Source organism: Panthera leo, chromosome D1 (assembly GCF_018350215.1).
Source record: "Panthera leo isolate Ple1 chromosome D1, P.leo_Ple1_pat1.1, whole genome shotgun sequence".
Taxonomy (NCBI): domain Eukaryota; kingdom Metazoa; phylum Chordata; class Mammalia; order Carnivora; family Felidae; genus Panthera; species Panthera leo.
This window is the reverse complement of record NC_056688.1, coordinates 113,979,037-113,998,399: the sequence shown is the minus strand read 5'-3', so window position 1 is coordinate 113,998,399 and position 19,363 is coordinate 113,979,037.

Here is a 19,363-nt window from a genome sequence, read left to right as displayed (position 1 = left end):
GTGAGCGTCCATAGAAGGCACAGGGAGACAAAGTCCATGGAGACATCTGGAACAGTGAGTCTCCTCCTGCCCGTCATCTCTGGGAAGAATAGGACTCAGGGTCAGGACAGGACTCAGGACCAGGACAAGATTCAGGATCAGGATAGGATCCAGGATCAGAATTGGACTTTGGATTGGGTCATAACAGGACTCAGGATCAGAACAGGACTCAGGACCGGGACAGGACTCAGGACCGGGACAAGACCCAGGACCAGGACAGGATTCAGAATGAGGATAAGAGTCAGGATCAAGATAGGACCCAGGACCAGGACAGGACTCAGGATTAGAACAAGACTCAAGATCAGAATGAGACTCAGGATCCAGACAAGACTTCGGATAAGGACAGGACACGGGACAAGGACAGGATTCAGGATCAGGATAAGACCCAGGATCAGAACTGGACTCAGGATCAGAATAGGGTTCAGGCTCAGGACAGGACCCGGGATCAGGACAGGACCCAGGACCAGGACAGAATTAAGGATCAGAACAGGATTCAGGATCAGGACAGGACTCAGGTAATGAGCTAGGGTTCCCCTTCTGGACTTCTAGGATCCTAGGTGTCTGTACTCGGGCATACATGTTAGGAAAGTCTCCTAAAATGTTCCAGCTCAACTATCAACACAGTAGTGGACTCTGACCTTTCTGGTAGAGAACTCATCAGTAAACAGCTTTTATTAAACATCATGCATCCCTAAAATAGGTGTATTTCTATGATACATATGACCTATCCAGTCATATATTGCATACTATCCAATTTTTTCACGTTTTTGAAACTGAAACATAAATATGTTTTAATATGCTTTTCTATGCTCCACACTGGGGACCACTCTTGTGGACCCATTCTTAAGTACTTTAGGTTCCTACACCCTTCTTTGAAATTCAAATGAGGTTCTCCTTAGACATGTCTATACATATGCACATAAACATGGAATTTTGCACAAAATTTGCAAGAATCCCCATAGGACCTGGTGTCCATCCGTGGTCTGTAGCTCCAGACTAAAAACCCACTAGAAATGGCTTCACGTGAGAGGAGGCATTTCCCCCGAATAGTTACCGTGGGCTTCCCATGAAGATTGCAGGATTGATTGCATGGGTTTTCGCACTTCTATCACCTGAACCCACAATAAAAGGCAAGCAAAGGTGCCAGGGCCATATTGTTTTGGGTGGTAAAGTGCTGATTCAGCTGAGCAAGGAAAGGTAGTCTGAAGACCTGGGGACAGGACTGCAGGTGAGAATGCTAGCATAGTGATTCACTTGGAATGAACTGGTGCTATGTGATCTGTAGGGGAGGTCATAAGAGGCAGTGTAGTCTCTCTCTTGTCACTACCCCTGCGGGGTGGAGCACAGAGAGGCCCAGGTGGTGAAAACCTGAGGCCTCCAGCCAACAGCCACGGGGTGGGAGGGCAGAGGGGAGGGTGGAGGGCGCCATCTTGGAAATGGTTCCTCCAACCCCACGCAAGCCTTCAGATGATGCAGCCTGAGCCAACACCGTGCAGAGAACCTCAGGACGGACCCCGAGCCAGGACCACCCAGGAACATTTAGAGCTTGACAGAAGATATTTTGAAACAAGGCAACCATGCAAATAAAGATGCTAGAAAAAGCACAGGCTGAAACCAAAATAATAAGGAAGAAGCAGAATAAAAATAACAAATGAGTAACAAGGAAAGCTGTGTCTTTGAAAAAATCAATAAGAGAGACAAGTGTCTGAAAAGCTGAGCCACAGAAGAGGAGGCAAGATCCAGATAAATAAAATACAAACTGAGCAAGGTTAAATAGTCCACATATAATGGATTTTACCAAAATGAATTTGGGGAACAAATTTCCTGGTAACTTGAAATCCAGAAGAAATGGATACATTTCTAGGGGGAGAACACGAAGTGGTAAAACTCACATGAAAAGGTATTTAAAACCTGAGGATCAATAACCATCAAAGACAACGGGATTATCACCAGAAATTGAAAGCCCCAGAACCAGACGGCTTTCCCAATGAGTTCTAACAGAGGCTCTACCCTCTCCTCAAATGCTGGGTGTAAAATGGGAGGGGAAGTGAGGAGAGCTCTCTCATGAAGCTGTGGTAACTCTCACTTCAAAATCAGGCAAACACCGTAAAACAGAAGGAGAACGATAGGTCTGCTTCATTAGGAATGAAAACACACGATTTCTAAATCAAACATTTTAGCAATCAAGTAGGTAATTGAAAATAGCCAGTCACAGCCAAGCAGGGTTTATTCTAAGAGGATTAAGGAAGTTCACCACCAGAAGAAATACATCACTGTAACTCGTTACCAGGGAGAAAAGAAGTTGCATGATCATCTAAGCAGGTGTAACAAAAAGGTTCTATGAATAACTTAGGACTTTGCTGCCCAGAATGGAGAGACAGAACTATCTTCTTTAAGAACTTGATAAAATCTGCCTGTCCCATCCCTACAGCAGACGTGACGTTTAGAGAAGAAAGTTCAGACGCATTCTCTTCAAATTTATATATAAGATGAAGATACTGACCATCACGACTGTGGGAAAAGACAAATCAGTGACTGGCAGATGATGTATCATATCCACCTTGAAAGAAAAGCCACCGGAATTTGACAGAGAGAAAATTGGAATAAGAGAGCTGGGCCAGGCTGCAGAATTCCTGCTCATCCCAAAGCAAGAGCATTCTTCATCAGGAGGTGGGAAGTGAGGGGACAGGAGGGCCACCTCCCCACCGAGGTGCCCTCAGCCTTGTGCACCTTCCGTGACAACAACGTAGCATGTAGCAATGAAGAGAGTCATTCTCCCCAAACTAACCTAGAAAGAGAACACTGTTCTAACAACCCCAGAAGGTTATGGGAGAAGCATCACCAACAATTCTGAAATAACACGGAAGAATCCGGTTTTACGGATCATGAGGAAGGGAGAGTCTGCCCACCGCCTTGGCGACAAGGTCAGGGCGGGACAGGCAAGGAGACCGGGGATGGCAGGCACTTGGCTCGAGACAGAGGGCGTCCCAATCAGGGACAACGAGAGTAGGACGTCACGCGCATACTTCCTGCGTGTCAGGGCAGCTACGTGGTGTCGCATTTAACCGTCCCAGAGAAACTCTGATGTTCATCCCAGCACGGAGCCCCTTTCCAGGGGACTGAAGCCTGCCACACTCCAGAGCCATGGCCTCACAGGATGGTGCTCTCAGGGGCCAGTTTGTGGACAGGCAAGTTGGGAGCACTGATGGTGTCCAAAACTAAGAGAATACATAAAATGAGGCACATGCTTTTGTTGGTAAACCACGTACCAGAGAAGAGATGAACTGTATATAAAGAAATGTGGCTTCATTTTCACAAACGCAAGACTCCGCGAGAGAAGGGACTGACACAAGATCTGTGGCCGACGTCCATGTCCGTTTAAAATAAAAACAAAAAGGCTATGCTATATTTTTTCCAGGATGTACCTACAGGCATGGATACATTGGAAGCGCACGAGTGGGTTCTTTTTTCAGGAGGACGAAGGGACAAGGGAAAATCACGGGGGCTTCAGCCCCACCTTATCAGAGAGGCAGGGTGGCAGAACAAGAAACAATTTTCAAAGGGACTCATGCTGCCGGCGGATTCTAATCCCCTTGCTCACTTGGAAGAAAGAAAAAGAGCCAGAGCTGGGGAAGGAGGGTCCTGCAGTCCATAATTTCATCCTCAAGGATTACACTTAAATTCTCTGTGGCAGTCACAATTTGTACAATTGCTCTGCATTAATCCTCATTTTGTGGGACTCAGCACTCACTGCTGTTTTTGTCAGTGCCTATCTGTGCTGCCTTCCTCCCCTGGAGTCAGTCCCAAGGGGATGGCTTCCAGGACCGTTTGATCTAGGCGCCCAGAGGTATTGTCAGCTCAGACGTGTTTGGGACTGCCTGCCGCTTCTCTGTGGCTTAGATGGTGTTTTGGAGAGGCACACATTCTTGGGTCCTACTTTCATCAGGCTTTTGGAGAGATTTGCTCCAGTATCTTTGAGCTTGGGATGTTATGGCAGGACGTCTGGAACCAGTCAGATATCGGCACCCTCCCCGCCCCATGCTGCTGGGAATTTGCTGTTTGGGCAGCATTTTTGGGGGGCTCATCTCTGGAATTCTGGAACTTAATCACATGTCTTAGTCTGGGGCATTCTGTGTTCACTTTTCCCGGAACACGTCCCTCTTCCCGATTAAACCTGCAGACCTTCCTTCAGGCCATGGAGGGTTTCCCGTATTTTCCTGTGGCTGAGTGAGGTCCTCACCACTTTCCCTAAGGCTGGACATCATGCCTCCATGGCCGTCAACCCCTCTGTGGCTGGTGTCCCCTCTCTGTGTGTCTACCTGCGCTGGGAACATGTCAAGCCTTCCCGTTGTGTCGACTCCTCGGTCTCCGGGCTCCCTGTGCTTTGGCCACTGGACCTGTGACGTCCTCTGGTGCTCAGTTACATCCTTAGTTCTCCACTCTTCCTTTTAAAACATGTTGTAGTTTCACTGTGTCATCTATGAGCCCTAAGAAAGTGATTATGCATATTTTAACTTGCTACAGAGCTCAACCATTTGTGGGAAATGCACTTTTCTTTCCTAGGTTAGGTTGAGACTGATTTATTTGTCTTTTCTTTCCTCCCTCCCTCTTCTTTTCTCTACGCTTTGTTTGCATGGCTATCAGGACATTTCTCTGCCTTTCTTGGGTTTGGGCAGTGCTGTGTAGACCCTGTACTTACATGGAAACAAATGGGAAGTTTCTGATTTCCTTTGGCCAGTGTCTGAGGGTAGGGCTGCACAGTGGTTTCCGGGCCCCCGGTGTGGCCCCGGGTGGCGTTGGTGAGGGGAGAGCTTTGTTAGAACACACAGGCTCTCCTTTCTCTGCGTGGTCCCTGGATGTCCACACCTGGGGCTCACGGCACCTGGCGGGAGGTATAAGCTGTATTCACACAGGCGCCCAGCTTCAGACCCAGCCGCCATGGAGGGGTGTGTTGGGGACGAGTGTCCTGACCTCACAGACGGAGCCGCTGTTTAAAAATATCCTAACCTTGGGGCGCCTCGATGGCTCAGCTGGTTGAACATCCAACTCTTGATTTTGGCTCAGGTCATGATCCCAGGGTGGTGGGATCGAACCCTGTGCTGGGCTCCTCGCTGAGTGTGGAGCCTGCCTGAGATTCTCTCTCCCTCTGCCCCTCCCCTGCTTGTGCTCTCTCTGTCTCTAAGAAAAAAAAAATACCTTAACCTAAACTCCCGCATAAACACCTGTGGAAAACAAACTATATTGTTTGAGGACTAGAAATTTATTTCCTCCATTTATAAGTAATTTCTCAAAGCAGTAAAGAGCAAAGAAAATATAATTTATAGTAAAGTAAAAAAAAAATCACCCTCACTAAAAAGAAATTAAAGCAATAATTGAAATGCCACTTACCAGTTGTGAAATTCAGAAAGACTAGAGAAATACACGATCATACTCACCGCTGTGTCTGCATAGTTATTAGCCAAGAGTTGTGAGCAACTCGATGCCCCGAAGAAGCCAGAAGGCCGAATTAGCCGTGCTCGCCTGTGCGTTATGACGGGGAAAGGCTATAAAATCTTCTCTTCAATTAAGCTTCCTTCACGACATGGAGAAAAGTTCAGCAAAAATACCCCAACACTATGTTTACATAGAGATTATAATATAAAAGGAAGGGTAGCTATCTAAGGGGAGAGGTAAAATGGGGAGAAATTAATCAAAATGTTACCGTTGTGTGCTGGGATTATTGGTTATTTCTACATCTATCCTCATACTTCTGAGTTCCTTTTTTTTTTTTTTGCACAGCCATCTTGCACTTTCAGAGTTGGAGGTGATGTAAAAATATAAGTGTTATTATTCATGTTTGAGAGACGGTGGCCAGGTCAGTGGAAGGTGTTTTTGTTGGGGGGACGGTGATCGTCTAAAAACCGGCACGTCAGCTGGGAAAGCAGAGAAGGCAGGTGGTCAGGAGGGGAAGTGGCCAATGAGAACCTGACATCCAGCAAACCAGCAGGCACATCCCAGGAAGTGATGAAAACAGCCACGAGGAAGCGGGTGTGTAGATTCCCCGGCCCAGGAGTCCACACCTGAACGCCTCCCCTCCGCACCCGCCTCTCCGACCGACTCCGCCCCAAAGCCACCAGAACCATGGGCTGCTGTGGCTCCAGCTGCTGTGTCCCCATCTGCTGCCAGTGCAAGATCCGAGGCTCCTGCCACCAAGCTCAGGTGGCCTGTGTGGATGCAGGGGCCTTGGCGGCCGAGCCCACTGCCCTGGGGCTCCATGCCTTCACTTTCCGCCCCATCTGCACACCCCAGCTTGTGCAGCGCGTTACCGGGGTGGACACGACGTGTCTGGGACCGTCTTGTCACCAAGTGCGCCGTCCTTCCTTCTAGCTCTTCACCCACCCCCTCTGCTGGGCCTGGCCTCTCTGCCCCTCACCCAACCGAAGACCGGAGCCGGCCCCCAGAGGCAGCTCACACCCTGGGACCCTGAGAGCGGCCCCTCATCTCGGGACTTTGGGCAACCCTCAGATTTCTCTGGCTCCCCGTGCATCAAAACCTCATCCCGGGCCTTCCAAATAAAGGGTTGGCAATCGCGAAGCCCGTGCCCTGGGTCCCTTCCCTCCTCTCTGCAGTCCCCGAAGCGACCTTTCCCTGCCCCACCCGCGACCCGCTCCCGCCTCTCCGGCCCGCACCTGTTTCACACACCACAACCGACACCCTGCGTCTCTGCCCTCTGTCCCCGCTGTGTTGGGCTCTGAGGGTAAAGAGCAGATCAAGGCCTCACAGGCTAGCAAGGCGGACGTGGGCAGAGGCACCAGAGGGACCTGCGAGGTGTCGGCTGCCCGTGGAAGGGGGGAGTCCTGGAGGCCGAGGTCCCTGGGCGGAGGGAGAAGAGTCTGGCGCGTTCGGAGCCGGGCGTCGGGGGGAGCTCGATTCAAATCCGGAGGTGCTGAGGAGTCGGAGACGGACCGCACCGCCGCGGGGCGCCTGTGGAAGACCCGCCTGGAAGGACAGGACGTTAGCAAGCTTGTCTAAACCCTGATGTAAGCGACCGAAGCAGGGCTACGGGGTGAATTGTGCCCCCCATTCACATGTTGGGGTCCTGACCCCCACGACCTCAGAATGTGACCCGATTTGGAAGTCAGGTCATTGCAAAGCAGGGTGGGGTGGGCCCCGATCCAGTACTAGGGAAAGGGGAAACTGAGGCAGAGGTCTCACCTGCAACCCGTCAGCAACTGGGGGGGACGGCCGGGTCCCTGGCAGCCACAGAGGATCAGCCCCGCAGCGCCCCATCGTGGGCTCCCGGCGGCACTGTGAGCCGGGAGGGGTTTGCCGTGGGGACGTGCTCACTGGGGATGGCAGCTCCAGAGGCCACACGCCCGCCGGGAAGCACTCCCCGGAGTCCCCGGCGCTGGCCCCGGGGTCCTCTCCCTGTGGGGTGTCAGAGTCCGGAGTGCCTGCCGTGACCGTGGCCCAGGCGCCGGAGCCACCGGGGAGGCTGACCTACCGGCCACAGCCACCTTGCGACGCCCACGGGTGGCGGCGGCACCGGGCGTGGTCTGTCCACGTGTCTCAGGCCCCAGACGGCGGATGGGCAGCGACCGGCAGCCGCAAGGAGGCTAGCTGCAGCCGCGACGGGTCTCACGGAGGAAGAGAAAAGAACTCAGTGTCTGCATGAAGTGGGATTAGCTCTGGAGTTTCCCTAACAGGCGCGCACGACAGGGTCGACCATAGAGCACTCGGACGAAGAAGCCACGGAGAGAGCCCGCCGGGGGAGCGCGAGTGGCCACGTGACCACGCGGACAGGTGTGACCTACAACACTGGTCGCTTCGAGAACTGGAGTTCACGAAACACGCGCACACGTCCTCATGCTTCCCGTGGGAATGCACGCCCGAGTCTGCAGCATCTTGCCTCTTCCCGCCCGGTGGCTCGGAGGGAGAGAGGTCTGTCCCTGGAGAGCGGGGCTTGTGATGCGGAGGGACGTCGGGGCTCTGCGACCAGCGCTCACCGGCTCCTCTCCCTGCCCCGCCGAAGCCCTTGCCTCCTCTCGCCGAGCCTCCCCCAACCTGGGCCCCAGGAGCTCTGCTTGGGCCAAACTTACCCAATCTGCTCCTTCCGGCGCTGAGAAGAGAGATAGATATCGGTAAATTCTGGTCAGGAAACAGAAATGCCAGCAATTGTCTTGTCTGACCAGGGTGTGGCTCCCTTAGCCCACGATTTCTGGTTCCTTTATTTGAAGGGCACCTGGTACAGATTCTCTGGGTGTCCACATTTTCTTTAAAAGTTTTTTTAATGTTTTTATTTATTTTTGAAGGACAGAGAGAGAGACAGAGCATGAGCGGGGGAGGAGCAGAGAGAGAGGGAGACACAGAATCCGAAGCAGGCTCCAGGCTCTGAGCCATCAGCACAGAGCCTGACACAGGGCTCAGATGCACCAACCGTGAGATCATGACCTGAGCCGAAGCTGGACGCTCAACCGACTGAGCCACCAGGCGCCCCTCGGTGTCCACATTTTCTTATAGACCGAAGAAACCTTAAGAAGAGGCTGCAAGTAAACGTACCTTTGCTTCCTCTTCTCTGCAAAGTTGTAATCGGAGTGCGCGTGCCACGGAACCCAGTCCATTCACTAGGCAAGGGAAAGAAATACCACTATCAATACTGGGAAAGGGGAAATAAAATTGCCGTAATCCAAAAATAACATAATTTTTAATGTATAAAGCTCAAATAAATCTGTTGTAACTAAAAAGCTAGTATAGCGAGATAGACGGATACAGGATCCACATGAAAACAGTGTTTTGAGGGCAGGCAATAATCCCTCAAAGGTGAAATTTGGGAGTTTAAAAAATATATAGGGGCGCCTGGGTGGCTCAGTGGTTGGGCGTCCAACTTCGGCTCAGGTCGCCATCTCGCGGTCTGTGAGTTCGAGCCCCGCGTCGGGCTCTGTGCTGACAGCTCAGAGCCTGGAGCCTGTTTCAGATTCTGTGTCTCCCTCTCTCTCTGACCTTCCCCCATTCATGCTCTGTCTCTCTCTGTCTCAAAAAATGAATAAACGTTAAAAAAAAATAAAAAAAATTAAAAATATATATAAAAACCCAATTACCTGGGTATAAAACCCAAGTAGGAACTAATGAGAGTTGCGATGTATTTTTCAAGGAAATTAAAGATCTAAGCAAATAAGGTCAAATGCTGTATTTATGCATGAGTCACATTTCGAACGAGGTCAATTCTTCCAAGACTTCTATGTGGGATTCACGTCATTTGTATCAAAATCCCGGAAAGTTAACTTTGCTTATGCTGATAAGCTGATTCCAAAATTCATATGGAGGTGTGGGAGGTTGAGAAAAAATAAAATTTCTACGGGGACTCGAAGGACAGAGAAGAGCCGTGGCAATTGCCCAAGCGTCGAGCCAATCAGCCAACCACAAAAGAGTATATCCTGGGGTGACAGTTGCCTGTATGGCGACCCTTATGATTGCCAAAAAAGGACAACGTTAATCTATGGTGACGCAGGTGAGAAGGGCAGTTAGGTCTGAGGGGCTCGTGTGGGAGGAGACAGGTGGGGGCCTTCGACACACACAGGTAATTTCAGCCGAGGTGTGCAAACTATACGAAAGAATAAAATCAAAATGCTGGAAATTGAAAACACAGAAACAAAAATGCCTCCAGAGGGCTCAAACTGAAATACAAAGAAAGAGAGAGAAAAAAAAGAAAGAGGAGTAAGAAAGAAAACCAGCACATCCGGGAGCTGCGTGACAATACCAAATAGCACAACAGATGTGGAATTAGAATCCCAGGTGTAGAAAAAGGAAAAGAAAAAGAGAAGGCAGTAGCTGAAGAAATAATGGCCGAGAATTTTCCAAAACGAGTGATAAATACCAAACCACCGGTCTAAGAAAATCAGGGAACACTGATCAGGGTCAATCCCCCAAAACGCACACATCCAGACACAAACACACACTAGGGCAAATCATATTTAAATCGCTGAAAGCCAGAGACAATGGGACAATCTTAAAGGCTGCCACAGTATAAGAACCACGTCACCTGCAGAACAATAAGAATGAAAATGACAGCAGGCTTCTCACCAGAAACCACGCGAGCAGGAAAACGGGGTGACATCTTTAAACTGTTAACAGAAAATAACAGTCAACCCAGAATCTATATCCAATAAATAAATCCTTCGAAGGTAAAGGAGGAGTAAAGACTTTTCTAAGCAGATAGAAACAGAGGGACTTTATTTCCAGCAGCTCCGACCTCTAAGAAACATCTAAGGGATTTTTTCAGACAGAGGAAATGCGGTAGATCAGAGACTTGGATCTACAAAGAAAAGAATCTTAGAAATAGACAAAATGAAGGTAAAACATATTGTCTGTGTTTTTAATTGCTCTACAAGATAACTGTTTAAAACAATAGTAACAGTGAACTGGAGGACTCCATCCTTTTTTTTATTTTTAATTTTTTCTTAATGTTTATTTATTTCTGAGACAATGCGAGAGACAGAGTACAAGCAGCGGAGGGGCAGACAGAGGGAGACACAGAATCCGAAGCGGGCTCCAGGCCCGGAGCTGTCAGTCCAGAGCCCGACGCGGGGCCCCAGCTCACGAACCATGAGATCATGACCTGAGCCGAAGTCGGGCGCTTAACCGACAGAGCCACTCGGGCGCCCCTGGATGACTACATCTTACGCAGAAGTGGGAGTATGCTAACCACCACAGCAGGTATAGGAGGGAGGGTTTGGGAACATAGGGTCCCTGCTGTGTACATGAAGCAGTAGAATATTATCTGTCGGTGGACTAAGTTATTTTAAAGTGCATGTTGTAAACCTTAGGGCAACCACTAAACAGTGTTTTTTAAAAAGAGATCTATGAATAAGAAAATAGAGGAGATAACACGGAATAATAAAAAAGGCTGAATCATACCCAAGAAGACAGAAGAAGCAGAAAAAGGAAACAAAGAACAAACATGGCAAGTATAAACCAGCTACCAAGATAACAGAGTTTGATCTGACTGTGTCTATAATCACTGTAAATGGGAATGTTGTAAACACAATAGTTAAAGGCAGAGATTGTCAGATTAGATAAAGAAAAAATACCCAAGTGTACGTTCTCTGTAAGAAACCCAGTTTAATATCAAAACTTAGCTAGGTCAATGGAGAAAGATATGCCATAAAAACACTAAGGGGGATGTTACACAATGTTTCAATTCATCAAGAAGACAAAACGATCATAAACACCAAGCACATAATAACAGAGCTCCCAAACACAAGCAGCAAAGGCTGATCTGAGGGACACACCCTCAGTTACGGCCGGAGTGTTCCATGCCCCTGTCCGTCCTCGGCAGAGCAGGTGGGCAGAGGTCGGTGGCAACACGGAGGGCCTGACAGCGCTCTCGGGCAACTTGACCCTAGTGGCATTTATAGAACATTCCCCCCCCCCCCCCCACAATAGAGAAACCTCATTCTTTTTCTGATGGTTTTTTAAAATGGAAGCATGGTTGACACAGTGTCGATACGGCTTCCGGTATACAGCGTGGTGATTCCCGGGGTCCCTGTGCTGGGCTTACCGCTGTGGCTGCACCTGCCTGTACTCACCTCCATGACAATCCACAGCTGCGTTCCCTGTGCTCTGCCTGTCACTCTGCCCAGTGACTCATTCATCTCGTCTCTGGGAGCCTGTACCTCCTACTCCCCTTCACCCTTTTTTTCCCAACCTCCCCCCCTTCCCTCTGGCACCCGCCGGTTTGTCTCTATATTTGTGGGTCTGCTTTTGTTTGTTTGTTTGTTTGTTTGGAAAACTCATTCTTTTCAAGCACATACAGACCATTTGCCAAGAGAGATCATATTCTGGGCCCTGAACCGAACCTTAACAAATTTAAAAGAGTAGAAGTCATATGAAGTATGTGTCGAGCCAGGGGCACCTGCTCCCTGTCACCGGGAGTAGAAATCTGAGCGCTTCTGTCCTCTCCCTGTCTGCACTGGAGTCACCGGGAGAAACACAGGCGGTCGTGTCGGATGGCACAGTGCCCGAGTCACGCGAAGAAGAGACAAGAGGAGGTCAGTTTCAGCAGTGGGTGTTGTTCCCCCACGGCCAGCCGGTTGGCCTGCCTCACCCCCCTTGCGCCACAGCAGAAGGACCCCGTCCCCTCCCTCAGGGGACAGATAAGAGCAGAGGCTTTGGCCAGGCACCATCTGAAGCAGATCAAAGGCGCACGCAACGAGTCTGGAACAGGGAAAGACATCCCCACCCAAGATGACAAGGCCAGCGGCTCCTTATCTCCCGGCGAGGGAGTGCTCTGGGCCACCACCCCTCTTCATGTGGCCGAGGGGGGGGTCTGAAGAATGCCTCCGCCAAATGTATGTTGCAAACCAAAGCAGAATTAACCTTAGAGTCAGTGACATGAAGATCTCCCCAGCTATTTGGAAATCAAACCACCCATCTCTAAATGGCCCAAGTGCCAGAGACAGTCTCAGTGGAAACTTGAAAATATTTTGAACTAAATGTAAAGAATATGCAACATTGCAAAATCTGTGGAATGCGGCAAGAGCAGAGCTCAGTGGGGAATTTATGGCCCTGGGGACATAGGTCAGGAAAGAAAGGCCCCTAATGAACAGGTATGCTTATACCCCAGGCAAGCAGAGAACCAGACCGCGCTCGATGAAAGCAAACACAAGCACGAGGAAGAAAATCATGAAGATTGGAAACCAGTAAAATAGAAAGGAGAAAATAGAGAATGTCAGTGAAACCCGAAGCTGGCTCTGTGGCAGTCCAGCACAGGTGGAAACATCTAGCCAGGCCGACCGAGGGAAAACGACAGAAGACACAAATCCCAAGTGTCGGAATGAAAAAGGGGGCATTGATACTGGCCCCACAGATATTACAAGGATAGTGGGGAGACCCCGGGGACAACTGTGGCCCGCTGGAAATAGGCAGCATGGTTTAGTTTTAGCCCGGGGTTGGGGTGGGGGGCTCCTGGGGCGCCCAGGACGGCATGGGACTCTGCACTCCTGCTGGCGTGTCCCAGGCGGCCCCGGGCTTCTGCCTGCGGCCCCTCAGTCCTGCCCAGGGTTGTCCGTCAGTCAGTCGGTCGAGCCAGCTGCTGTCAGGTGTGGTCTACGACTCACGGAAGACTGAGCCCACTCTGCAAGTTTCTGCAGCTCTTTTCCTGCTGGGGGCTTCCCTCGGTGTGGGGCTGGGGGCTCTGCCTCACCGTGGCCAGCTGCCTGTGTGCCCGTGGGTCATGATGCTCTCGGCCGGGGGTGCCCGGGGCCCTCACCTGGCCCGCGCTACTTGGTGGCCCCCACAGACCTTTCCCCCATGGGGCCAGGGTTGTGGCCGCACCGGCCCTGTGGTCCCTACGATGACCACAGGACACACAGCAGCAGCCATCGGGGCACTTGGAGGAACGCTTACCGCTCACAGGTCCTGGAGGGTGCATGCACACCTGGGGCCACACAGCAAGGTCACGGGGAGAGAGGGAGGCAGTGTGGACCTCTGTCTCTAACATTTTGGGGGTGGGCACCGGGGTCTCATGGAGCTACTCTTTGTTGATGAACTTGGAGCCTAAGAGCAGGATTAGGGCAGGGGAAGGAAAGCAAGATCAGCAGATCAGCCACTATCTGTCTCCAGGGCTTTCTTGAGCAGAGCTTCATGGGTGGGGTGGCCTGGCTCCTTATCTGGCCATGTGGCCATGTGGCGATTACTGGGGATGAATGTCTTTGAAGTGGGCGCCTCGGCTGGCAGAGCTGAGACTCAGGCACGGAGGCCACGAGTCCCCATCTCTGAGCCCCTCCCTCGGGGAGGCTGTTCGGGGGGCTCTCCTGGGCCCCCTCCTGCTCGATGGCTCTGGCTCCAGAAGGAAGCTGGGACAACACAGGGCTGCCCGCCAGCAGCCCCGGGCCCTGCTCTGTCCGTTGGCCCTGCCCGGGCTGTCTCCACAGGCGTGGTCCCCTCCCTGCTGCCGCAGCACGGCCAGAAGTGGGGTCTGGGGACATCTATGCAGTCCTCGCTCTCACTGACGGCTGTTGCCAGGCTCTCTCCACTTGGAACCGTGCATTTCAGACTTTGCTCAGGGAGTTTCAAATGCTACAGATCCACTCATCACATCAAAGAGTCTTGTTAGCCTTGGCTGGTTTGATGTTCAGGAAAGTGGACAATTAGTCCAGCCATAGTGTCAGACGGTAGATGTTTGTCCTTAGTCACGCTTGACTAACTGATCGTTGACTTTGAGGCCATATTCCAGTATCGGCAAACGAAAACCCAGAGTGGAGGTGTCATGTCTGTGCATGGAGTGCCCTTCGATGCCATGTCAGTGGCAACGTCTCCCTGGTGCATTCTCAACACACTTCACGATACGTTGCTTTAATGCGTTCCTCCCCGCCATGTTCTGCTGTGGGATCCTTCTTCGAGCCCCCCGCAGTGGCCCCTGTGCCTAGGATCTGACAGCTGCTTCCGGGGAGCGTCGGCCTAACTTTTCAAGTGCCATCTGCACGGAGCCACAAAGGCCAAAAGCCCTCTGGCCAAAGTGGCCTTGGGAGTTTTACAGGACTTTATCTTTGACACTCCGTGTCTTCAGACATGTCTGTCCTGCTTGGAAATCTGTCAAATCCAGCTCATGCCCCAAACCCCCCAGTCACAGCCCTGCTGCCTTCTTGCGGACCGGACCTGCTGTCCCGGGCCTGGTGCACGTGGACAGGCTGTCCCGGGTGCACAGAGGACAGTCACGGCAGCGGAAGGACGTGTCCTTTCTCGCGAGGAGTGGTAACTGTTTCAGATTCCTGATTTTTGAACATTAAAAGCACCACAAATGATCATGTTTTAGCTCGAGGTTTCCCTGGTTTTGGAAGTGACATAAACAATCGTTTGAATTTTCCAGTCCCATTTAACGCACAGACATGGGCGATGAGGGCAGACACAGACAGGGAGGTGGAGGGAAACCCACGCTGGGCCAACAACTCCGACCGGTTGCAGACGAGCTGCGCTGGTTTGGGTGCCCGCCTGCCCTAAGTCCCCTGGGAGCCCACCTTGCGGGCTGGGACTGGGGCGCTGCGCCCTCTGGTGGACGAGAAGCCCAGTGTGGCCGCCCAGCCTCTGAATCTCATGGAGCACCGGCCCTGGCTTGGAGAAAGTTCCTTTTGGGGGAAAACAGCAGCTGCCTTGGTTTACAGCTGTAGCGAAGGACCTGGACAGGAGTGGGTGGGGAGAAAGGGGTGCGATTTTCTGCCCATCAGCCGATGCCCGAGGTTTATTTACTGTCGTGGCCAAACCCATTGATGCCTGTTTCCTGTCCCCAGGGACGGTGTGGCCGGCTGTGGGGCCTCCCTGGCTGCTCTCCTCACTCTAGGGAGGGACCCGCATCCTGAGCTCTGTCCTCCCCTTGCCAACCTGCCAGGACCTGCAAGCCCAGGAGGGAGGAAAGACTGGAGACGCGTCTCTCTGGGGACAGAAGCTACCGGCTGCTCTGGGCAAGGCGTGGGCCTCATACTCCTTCTGCCTTCAGGATTATCAAGCCAGAGAGCCGAGGAGACAGCATGCCCGGTGGTACATTTTGTTAGTAACAAGTACAAGACCTCAAGCCGGTTCTGACATGTAAATACTCAGCGGGACCCTGGGAGGTGATGGAAAGAGGAAATAGAATCCGCGGGAGACCCTTGTAGAGTCAGACGCGTGGGTTCACAGACGGGCATGTGTCCTGCCGCCCGCTGGGCTTGCCTGCTGCGGGGTCAGGGGGAGGCATCCAGTGGCACTCAATAAATGTGTGTTGCCAGGCTCACTGACAGGTAACCCACTGAAGGAGTGTGTGCATTCGGGAGTGTTTTCAAGTCCCAGGCTGCTGTGGCACCTACACTTCTCCCGACCAAACACGTCCTGCTTCCTTACCCTCAGGAGCTCCAGGCCCCTGTCACTCTCTGCTCTCGTCCCAGGTGGACTTTTTCATTGTTGTTTCTGAGTGTGTGTGAGTGTTGATCCGGGTTCTGCAGAGACACGGGGCCAACAGGGTGTGGGTGTCCCACTGGCCCGTGCACTCTCTCTCTCTCCTTCTGTCTACTTCAAGGCTTTAGCTCCCACGGTCGTGTGGGATTGAGGGAGTAAACCCGAAACCCAAAGGGGACATTGGATTTCTTGATCCCGGACCCAAGCCGCACCGGCAGCTGGAGGAAGAGACTCTGGCACCGTCCGGGCAACAGTGGACACAAGGCACCCAGGACCCCCTCTCTCCTCGCCAGACACCCTCTCCGGCGGCCGAGGACAGAACTGCCTCCTGAGAAGCCATCGGGGTGTTTCTGAATTCCCTGCTTGCCTGGGACGTGGTTCCCTTGACCTGGAGAGTGGGACGCCGTGGGTCAACAGCGTCACCATGACTGGCCTTTTAGCAGAACCTCGGAGGGTGGTGGCTTGAAGCACAGACTCTGTTGGCTGTTGAGACACTTGTGCACACGTAAGAAACTTCGTATGAGCACAGGTGCACCCCAGCCACGTTTGCGGAGTCCTCTGAGGGGCTTTGACCTCTTACTGTTGGACTCGACGTGGGCACCTGAATTTGGCTCGGAGACGGAAAAAAACAAAACCACTTTGTACAGGGTCCTGCGTTCCGAAATTCTCTTTTCAGACGGGGAAACGAATGGCGTCGGTGCAGAGCCGGCCACCAGATGGCACTGTTGTCCAGCAAAAGAAACAGGCGCAGGGCCGGCGGTGGCCGCAGGGGAGTGACCGCCTGGAGAGGCCCGCCCAGCCCCCGTGTAGTGGGGAGGGTCTGGTCAGAGTCCGGGGAGGGGGAGGGCAGTCAGGGGTGGGGGTGGGGGTCAGGGTTGCGGGAGACCGGGCATCGTGAACTCTTTGGTTTTCCTGTAAGACCCCAGGTCCCAGATGTCCCTTTTGAAGCCAGCAGACCAGAGGAATGCTTGGGCTTTCAGTGATCCGTGGAATTTGAGAAACACAACAGATAAACACGGGGCGGGGGGGGGGGGGAGGGAAGGAAAAGTAAGATAACAGAGAGGGAGCAAACCATAGGAGACTCTTACAAAGAACAAACTGAGGGCTGATGGAGGAGGTGGGTTGGGGGGGGGGTGGGCTGGATGGGGGAGGGGCACCAAGGAGGGCGCTTGCTGGGACGAGCCCTGGGTGTTATATGTCGGGGGTGAATCACAGGATTCCACTGCTGAAACCATTATTACACTATATGTTAACTAACTGGGGTTTATACAGGTTTTAAAATTAAAAATAAATAAAACATAAACAACCAAAGGGGCCAGGGGTCTCCTGGAGGTTCATCATTTGCATTCTGTCTCTAGCCCGACCGCCCAGACCCTCCCTGCCCCCGAATGCCGAGCTGTGGGCTGTGCCAGGGTGTCCCCGCTCCCTTCCCCTGCTCCCCCTGCACTGTTCCTTTCCACCTGCTCTGTCTGCCCTCAGCTGTCAGCAGGGAGCCATTGTCCTGAACGCTGACCTCTGAGCACGTGACCACTGAGCACTTTGGCAAGATAAGCCTAAGTGTGGACGCCTGGGCCCGCACACCCCCACCTGCCCCGTCCGGAGGGCCGATGTGCAGGCATCTGGGCCAGAGGTCCCTAGGGGCTGTGATAGCCCTTATCTGCTCATCCGCTTGCCTGTCTTGAGTCAGGTGGCCTGGGACCCCGCGTGACACAGCTCGAATCTGGTCCCCAGCTCTGGCAAGAGGGTGGAACCAGATTCGGTCTTCCGTTGGCTCTTGTGACGCCGAAAAGGAGGCAAATGCGTGAAAATCAAATGCAGGGGCTCTTCTTCTGTGTCTCTGTCACACAACAGGACTCTGACAGCCAGGCCCTCCCCCCCCCCCCCCCCCCCCCCCCGCCCCAGGACAGCTCCGGGACTCCTGTCCTGCTGTGTGTCCAGTGACCTACGAGCCCGGGCGGCCAGGTGGGGCTCTAGCTTCGGATCCGGCACGTCCAGCCGGTCTCTGGTGGACCTTTCCTTGGCACCGAACCTTGAGCCCCACGTGGACCAAACCCCAGGGGAGGGAGTGAGCCGTGTCGGGACAAGCACCCACGGCCGGCCTCCGGTCACGGCCCTTGGCTGTTTACTTCTTCACTCCAGGCTGAGATCCCTTAGCTCAAAGCCCACCAGCGCCAAACTCAAATTTTTATACCTTTGTGATTTTGCGAAACAGCCCAAACAAGCAGATTCTTCGCTCTTTTAGAGCCAGCCTGCTTTGCATAGCTTTACGCGCTCTGGGAAACCTCCCCTCGCAGCTGTTGCCCGTTGTGAACCCCTCCCGCCCTTTGGTCCGTGCTCTGTCTCCCTCCGTCTCTGTCTCTCTGTCTCTCGTATACGAATGGAAGTGATGGACTCCTGATGGCCAGGGCACGTGGAGGCAGGCGCTGAGCTCCTTGAGTCCCTGCCTGGAGGAGACCCTCCCAGCCAAGACGTGAGCATGTGCTCGCAGCCCCTGCCCACACAGCCGACCCAGCCCGTGCCCCGTCCCAAGGTGCAGACCGGTGGCACAGCCAGGATCCCCGGTGTCATGGAAAGACAGCCTGCTTCTGACGACTGGTCTGTGTGATAGACACAAGCACCGGCCAGCCCTCAGCTCTGCCGCGGGTGCCAGAGCCACAGTGACCGGCTCCAGGAGGGACATGGCCCTGGGACAGTGGCTGGTGGCAGAGGCCGACCTGACTGCACTGTCACTCTTGGCACCAGAGCTGGGACACTGCTGTCAGGGCCAGAGGGCTGAATGGAATGGCCTCAGTCCCTGGGGATGAGCTGGCTCCTGCAATTGCCTGGAAAGGGGGCATCGTGCCCACACGCTTCTCAGTAGGACAGAGGGCTACACCGGCCCCTCCTCTTGCTGGTGGCCCTGCAACTGAGGAAGGGACTGTGGGACCCAAGCTGGGCCTGCCCTGAGCCGGGTATGGGTTGGCTCTGACCAGTGCGTGGCCCTGGTGTGCTTTGTCCCCGTGTCCCCAGCTGCCCACAGGAAGGATCTGGCTCCTTTGCCTTTAGTGGTGGGCAGAAACTATTGCCCTTCACAAACAGTACACGCCCGGGGGACTTCCCCCCAGAGGAACGAGGGAAAGACGGCTCGTTGCTGGAAAGTCAAATGAAGTAACAAATACTCTCTACACACACCCCAGAGGCACTTGATAAAACTCAGCAGCCACCTACAACAAACCCCAGTGTCAAACAAGGGTGGAAAGAAACTGCTTACATGTGGAAAATATTTTTCAAAAGCCAATGGGGACATAACTTAAAAATATGAAACTCCAAGCCATTGTCACTAAGTTGAGGATTAAGTTAGAGATTCCCCTGTCACCACCTCTATTCATCATGGTGCGGATGCTGGTGGTGGTGATGGTGTGAAAGGAGAATGCAGTCTGCC